This window comes from Ictalurus furcatus, chromosome 2, assembly GCF_023375685.1.
Source record: "Ictalurus furcatus strain D&B chromosome 2, Billie_1.0, whole genome shotgun sequence".
NCBI classification, from domain to species: domain Eukaryota; kingdom Metazoa; phylum Chordata; class Actinopteri; order Siluriformes; family Ictaluridae; genus Ictalurus; species Ictalurus furcatus.
The window spans coordinates 3858690-3867052 of NC_071256.1; positions in this window are offsets into that span (position 1 = coordinate 3858690).

The following is an 8363-nucleotide window of genomic DNA, read 5'->3' on the forward strand; positions in this document are numbered from 1 at the left end:
CTGTAGTATAAGAGGAATAAAAGTCTTTAGGACCCGCTGTTTGGCCACACCCCACCACTCCAACGTTGATTATTTTCCAATAACCGCACACCACTGTTGACTAATCTCTAAAAATCCAAGTGGGACCTCATAGCAATCAGATGGTTAACCTATGAAAATCCAATTTTTGTAATCCCAGGGATTACAACTGAAAGAATTCCAAAAGGGACCAAGTGGATTTTAGTACCGCGTACGAACAGACTGGATATAAAGTTATAGATAAAACAATAAAAACAACACTCTCTGCATGTTTACGTTGCTATGACAAATTCAGAAGGATTATTGAGCGAACTCCTAAAAAAGTCGATTTCGGTGTTGTGCACTTCGCTTTCAGAGAGTAGGTGCGTAGGTCAGATGCGGCACAACGCCGAGCTTTGAACGTATTCTCAGCCTGTATCCTCGGTCCCATTGGCAGTGCGCTCTCATTCATATTTAATTGCCAAGCCTGAAGTTTTCCACCTTGTTGTGTACAGTATATACTTGACGTATTCGCCGGTTTCAGCACCTCGACAAACATTTATATATTTATATTTCATACTGCTATATATTGCCGTCGAGCTCTCTGGGAGCCTGCATGAGCGTAGATTGTGAGTGCAATAAACAATAATAGTGTTAGTTTTACATAGGACAGCGTTATGCAGTGGAAAGGGATTTGCTCTGTGTTTGTGTTTGTGTGTGTGTGTGTATTCGTTATTGATTTTTAGACCTAGGCATATCTCTTAAACGTGCAGTTTGTCATTTTTAAAGCTCATCCTAGACCTATAATAATACTCATATCAGAGTTTGTGTGGTCGCAGATATCCATTCGCCTTAAGCATGTTGCGGGAAATTGGCTATCCATGGCTCAATAACTTATGACCTATTTTCCACCGGCACACACAGCAGGCATGTGCATAAAACGGACGTGAGAAGAATGTTTAGGGGTCCATGCACCTTATTTTCCCCCCCGCAAACATAAAAATAAAAAATAACAACAAAGTGTTCATCTACTGTACTAGCATCATGTTGCAATCCAAATACACAGGGTTGCCAGATTATTAAGTATAATACAGGTGTGCCTAATAAACTGACAACTCTCCTGCTGGGTTCAATTATATATTTATTATTATTTTTTTTAACAAAAGTAGAAACCATTAGATATTTTTGGCAGGTCCTAATTGGCTTTCAGTGTTGTGTAATGGTAGTTTAATGAGGTGTGCCATTACGAACGGCTTGTTTTGTTTCGTTTTGTTCTGATGGCAATCTGCTACCCACGAACGAAGGCCGTATTGGATTCTGGTGATATTTTTAATAGTAGCTAGAAAATCTCGAATGGAAAGTTTAATGGAAACCATTAAGCCGATTCTTATTATTTCCATCCATCTTCTATACCGCTTATCCTTTTTCAGGGTCTCAGGGAAACCTGGAGCCTATCCCAGGGTGCAAGGCGGGGTACACCCTGGACAGGTTGCCAATCCGTCGCAGGGCACAATCACATACACACTCACACACCCGTTCATACACTACGGACACTTTGGACATGCCGATCAGCCTACCGTGCATGTCTTTGGACTGGGGGAGGAAACCGGAGTACCCGGAGGAAACCCCCGCAGCACGGGGAGAACGTGCAAACTCCGCACACACAGGGCCACGGTGCGAATCGAACCCCCGACCCTGGAGGTGTGAGGCGAATGTGCTAAGCCACCGTGCGCCCTTCTTATTATTTGTATTCTTGAAATGATTTCTAGGATGCTGTTAAATAAGTTAGCTCGGGTTACAACGAGGCGTTGTGATTAATGTAGGGATCGATAGGGATTAATTACTACGACTAGCTGTCTAGCAGCACACCAAGCTATTGTCAGCGGAGTAGCTAAACGCTAATAGCTAGCTAGCTTGGTAGTAATTCATCATTACACCAAAAGGCTATCATTGCAGTAGCTAAACATGACCTAGCTAGCTAGCTACCTGGATGTGGTCCTCAAGGACCCTTATTGTTGGAATTAAACACGTAGGCGAATTGATTTAGCAGGACAGAATCCGATCCTCTTCTCTCTGTCCAGAACTTCAGGACGGCGTCCGCGCTACGGTGAAATTCGGGACGGGATGCGAGGTTCGGATTCCGACGTGATTTAGACGGACGGTAATATTCGGTGTTTCTGAACGCCAGCGGTGATTTTTTTTAATAGACGTCAAATAATCCGAACGTGAACTCCATCAGGGGCAGGCAGCTGATTGCAATTTAATAACCGTCTGGCTAAGGCTTTTAAAAGATTTTTTTTTTTTTACTTAACGGAGGTCATTCATCCTAGAGAAGGGAAAGAATGAGGGTGGAGGAGGGAGACAGCATAGAGAGAGAGAGAGAGAAAGAGAGAGGGAGAGAGAGCGAGGGCACAAATCCGGACAAATAGGGAGCTTGTTGTGGTGACACAAGGCGGCCTGGTTGAAATCAATAAGGCAGAAAACAATGGAGCAGAGGCTGAGGAACACGCTTGGGACAACTCAATCGCCTGAGCGATGTGTGCGAGGGGGTGGAGAAGGGGTTCGCTGTCCCCAGAGAAAGAGACTCACCAGTGAATGTGCAATTTAATGTCAGGAGGTTAACTGAGATTTAAGAGTTCAAACAGCTACATCTTCGGAACTATAGCACGTAGCTCATATTAGCATACGGAAGCTAGCAAAGTTTGTAGTTAAAGATGGCTGCTGAAAGGCTCGATTACGATCATGTGAACAAGAATACCATATATGGATAAGGACATGCCATGGAACTTATAAATGTTAGCGTTAGAAATGTTCTGACCTCCAATTAGGAGAATGAATGATAAAAAAAAAAAAAACCCAAGAGATCAGAATTCCTATTCAGGAACTCCGGACGGTCCGCTCGACCCCCGAGTTCAGCAAGCGACGTCAGATCAACACGGCTTCTCCTAGCGTTAGCGATAAACAAAGCAGCACTTCTTTGGATGGAGATAAACGTACATCGCTCATCACAGTTAGCTGTCTAGCTCGATGCTAACAAAAAAAAAACGACGGAATTCCGAGCTCCGCCTTCCCGCTCCTGAGGTAAAGCGTTATTCCCATGAGAAATTTTTTTTTTACAGACCTGAAGAACCGAGGACGACGTGGTCGGATATCGTTCGATTCCATATCTAGTGAAGATGTTTTATAAACAAATAAATAAATAAAACCTTTTAGAACTGCTCATGCTGATGGAACGAATCCTCGGCGCTAAAAAACATCAGTGAGGCAATTTTTATTTTATTTATTTATTTTTTTTTTATTCATTGCAAATAAATAAATAAATAAATTTCAGATTATGAGCGTACGTCGTCGATCAAACATGGTTGTGAAGAGAAAACGAGAAAGCTCTCCCCCCCGAGACCACACTTTCGAAACACACTTCTCTAACCCCGCCCCCCCCCCCCCCCCACACACACACACACACAGCAGGTGCAGGGAAGGGGGCTAACAAACTAATCTCTCATCTCTGCTCTCTGTAGTCCATTCCACCAGTGTGCCTGTGTCCGTGTGTTAAATTGGCCTTACTCTGCCCCTCCTGTAGCCTCCTTCCTCATATCCAGAGCATTAGCTCACACAAGGGCCCACACACACACACACACACACACACACACAGATCTCTGCTTCTAATTAGTATTAATCATCCTTGTAGTTCCTTTTTATCATACCCCACACACACACACACACACACACACACACACACACAGCTTTCTCAAATCTCCAGATATATAAACAGTAATAATTATCCTTATCATCCCACTCCGCTATTAAAGGAACAGACCATCATTTTTCTCGAAATGGCCTAATCTCGAGATCTGTGTACCTGTGATTACCCCAGACAACAAATTCGTCACATCGCAACGCTCTACGGAGAAAATCGCAGAAAACCTGTTCACTCGAAGTATGCTAATAATGGAAATCTAAGGGCAGTTGTTGAATCCCATCAGTTATTTTTTTTCCGTAGAATATTTTTCTGAAGAACAAAGAACTGTTCGAACGGCTCAAAATACACACACACACACACACACACACACATATATTAATCCTATAGCCCTGTAGGTTTGTATGAACGGAATAGAACATCTGCCCTTTAGACTTCCATTACGAGTGTGTTTGAAGGAAACACTTTTGCTGCTCTTTTCTCAGTTCAGAGAAACGTGTTGAATTTTGATTTATTTATTTATTTGTGAATATGCACGGTAACCACCTGCATATAAAAGACGACCTGGGGAGAGAGTTTAGGTTCGAACGATGCTGTAGTATTCCTTTAACGGAAAAACAGAGCTCCTAAATCTGATCCCACTCTTACCTCTGATTCAGCCTTCTCTGGGTCTAATCTCCCTTTCACTCGAGTGCGCCCCCCCACCCCCAACTCCCCACCCCCCTATCACTAATCCTCCGGAACATTGCACACTTTCTCACTGACAGCCTCTTCCCAACTGTTGCCTGATAGCTGAACACACACACACACACACACACACACACAGAGAGCTTTCCCACCCACTGCAGGACAGCTTAATGTGTGTGTGTGTGTGTGTGTGTGTGTGTGGCTCTGTCGGCCAGAGGAACAGTTCCGTAAGGGGTTCCTCATCCTGCTGGTGTGTATTTTTAGGCGCGTTTTTTTTTTTTTTTTAAGCCATGTCCTGGCTTTCTGAAAAACGGTTGTGGAGCAATCCAGAGAGGAGTACACACACACACACACACACACACACACACACACACAGCCCTGTAGTGAGTCCTTCACAAAAGTGCACTATTCTGTAAAGCTGCGACGATTTTTACACTTTCTATGTGTGTGTGTGTGTGTGTGTGTACATATAACTCGTTTCAGAAAGATAAATGTTAATAATTCAGATTCGGACGGGGGTAAAATGGACTTTCTGTGTAAATCTATATATACAGTATTCGCAGCGAAAACGCATTACTAAGCATAAGCCGTCAAGCTAGTTCTTATCCAAAGAGACAGCTGCGGCTGATTAATTCTCAGTCGATAACCTCAGGAAACTAAACAGCCCTGAAGGAACGTCGGCGCAGGTCTGGTTTTAAGAAGAAAAGGCCCAGGAATAACAATAAAAAATTTTTAAAAAGCCAGAAAGCAGAGGCCCCTCGTCGTCCGAACAGACCTTGATTGAGACGTCGCAGTCTGACAGCTGCATAAAAGCAGCATATCGGCAGACTCAAATATTGACACAAAGGCGCGTTGGCGGGGGGGGAAGCATTCAGCCAAATTCGAAAAATCTACCAACGTCCAATTCGTCCGTTAGTATGGAAATCCACTCATTACAACATCCTCAAGTGTTTCACCTTGTACCACACATCATGTCAGAGTAAGGATTCGTTTGGTTTCGCGGTACACTACCATGCTCAACTTTGGACCAGTGTTCTTCAGTCATTAAAAAAAAAATAGAGTCTGCGAGCTGTATGTAAATGTATGACCTCGATTGTATATTAAAATATAAATAAAACACAGGTACTCCTACTGTATTAATTTACATGTGGTATAAGAGCTACCTTACTAGCAGCTAGCTTACTAGCCGACCTGCTAATTTAGCTCAGTCTCTTCTGATCTATTATTACTCTATGACAGTAAATTTTGCCTGGTCATTTTTTCCCCCCCCCAACACACAATTTTCATAGTCTTCATCTATAAATCTTATTTCTGAATCTATAAACCTGTCACAGATGGCTAGTACTCACGGTATACATGGGTGTTTCGACGAAACATTTGTTTATTACAGTGCCAAATTCACTTACAATTTTCCTACATAAATAAAACAGAGGCTTCGTTATTACTCCTAAAGCCTTTCCGTCAACTCACAGCTCATTCGAGCTAGCGCACTAGCAGTTTGCTAGCCAACGGGCTAACGTTGCGTTAGCGTTCGACGAAATGGTCCGTATCGTGGTGTATTTTGACACGTCTCATTATGCGTTTCTGAAACTATGGCCATACAAATCAATCAATCGGTCAGTCGAACTCGTGAGACTTGTGTCTACCTGTAGTAAATGCTAGCTGGTATGCTATCAGTTTATTAGCTGCCTCGCTTAAATCGACTTGCTGAACGAAATCTCTAACGTTCATTTTGGCGGATTATTCATCATGCGATGACACAAAATGATTCTAAGATCACTCTCGTCTATCATTTCTAGCTAGCAGATAACTAGCTAGCTAGCTAGCTAGCGTAGCCATTTGACTTTGGGTTAAAATGCTATACTCAAGAGTTCTGTACAAGACTGAAAGGGTTAAAACAAGCAGGGGATTGTTTACACTTTTTTTTTTTGGAATCGTGCAGATTTTCAATCATGACATCAAGTGCTCTTTCACTCAAGTGGACATCTGGCTCATTAGCATGGAGTTGGTTGTTTTTGAGGCGTAATAAAATAGATGAAAAAGGTTCATGTTTTGCCACCGTGTACTGTATAATGTAGTTCTATAGCGTAGTCCTTTCCAGTCTAAAACACTGCGTCGGGGTTGTTCGGTGAGGTTCCTGCTCCTGCAGAACGTACCATTCTCGAATGCGGTTCAGATTGCTCTAGACATAGCAAGAGGTCAGAAAGTCAGACTCTCCAGGGGTCCTTCTAAGAATAATTTAGGACACAGGTTCAGTTTCACTCGGGTGAAGTATAAGACGAGGGCTGAGGTCAAAGGCCAGGTGAAGGGTAGAACCAGTTATATTTTACATGTCTAAACATAGCAACTGGCTTAAAGCTGCAGTGGTGACCATGAACATACCTGAGCTATATCAAAGATTACAGTATAACCGTGTGTGTGAATTCTTGTGTACAGTAAATATGAACTATTACGCTACGCGAGATGGCGTTTCTCACGGCCAGCGCTTGCATGGCGGTGATCTGGGTTTGCACTGTGTTGTGCTTTCACACCGGCCTAATTTCAAGTTGTATATTAATCGCCTGCGGAGGAAGAATTGCCGAGCGTCCTTCCAGAAATCTTGAACCAGCCGAGACAAATTTGGCGATTAATACGTTTGAACAAGCTAGCCATCTATGTTATTGAAAAATTCTTGTATAAAGCTAAATAAAAGAGGACTTTCTAATATGAAAAGTAATAAGGTGAGAGAAAGGTATGCTTCTGGCTAATCCTGGCTTAGCTTTTCCTGCCTTCATCAAGGCCACTGAAGAGAAACCGAGCAGATGGAGTCGCTGGCTCGTATTCACACAGCTAAGGTGATTAAAAATACCTCTTATGAGCCCATAATCACCACTTCTCCATGGCCTTAGACGCTACAGTTCACCATTCTGCCATATTTCATCTGCATTTTTCCATGTTTCAGGGTTTTATTTTTGGGGGGGGGGGGTTTTTTTTTTTTTTTTTTGGTCGCTAGCCCACAAGTAAATTGTGTCGCTAAACACAAGCTCGTTATTTTTTTGGACGAGAATGAATAGTCTCATCGCTAAATGAACTGACAGCAAATCAATAGGTCTCAATTTCAGTGAGGTTTCTCTGTCCAAAAACGGGTTGGCAGCTTGTTTGACAAGTCAGATGTTAGCGGGTATTATGTAGCCTTAGCGAGCTCGCGTAGCTCCGTTTTTTTTCACCTAATACTTTTTGACTTTGATCGCTACTTTCTCCTCATAACTACATTTCTCTGTAATCATATTCTACTAAAATCTTAACGTGACTTTCTAGAGGTCAAGCTAAACTTTAATAGGACAACAGTAGTTTTGTATTATTGTATTGTATAACACACATCGGAGATGATTAATTTGTTGCCACATGGCAACACCACGCAGGAAAGGGTTAAATACTTTTGAGGGAATTCATTTTACTTACGTCTAATGGTCAAAGTGTGAAAAATGGCACTACAGCAAACATGGGATAGAAAAATCATTTACGGTCTGAACCTGTAACGGGGAAGTGTTGTTGCGTCATACAAAATAAGAGCCAATCATGATCCAGTATGCAAATGTAGCCCAAAGCAATTTAAGGGAAACCTTGGTATTATACACATTGTTAAGGTGGGGTGTGTGCAGATATGTTTCTCTTAAACCTGTGCTTCTTAGTAACCGCGATGTTGCCAGGTCCTCCGTTTTTTTCCCCCCGCAGAATTCTGCGAATTTTTAATTGTCTTTCACCACAAATTAAGGGTTGGATGTTTTGGAATATTTGCTTTTTACTATAATGTTATATATTGATATTCAATGCTATTCGTTTTCTGTATTAAAATCGTACCAAAAAAAAAAAAGATTTTTTTTTTATCCGTTTATTTTTAACGTCATATTGTGAAACGTCTGCGAAACGACTTCCTCTTATCAGTGACATCATTGCACCTATAAACAGTCATTCCCTTTCTCTTTTCTTTCTCTTGAAGTTA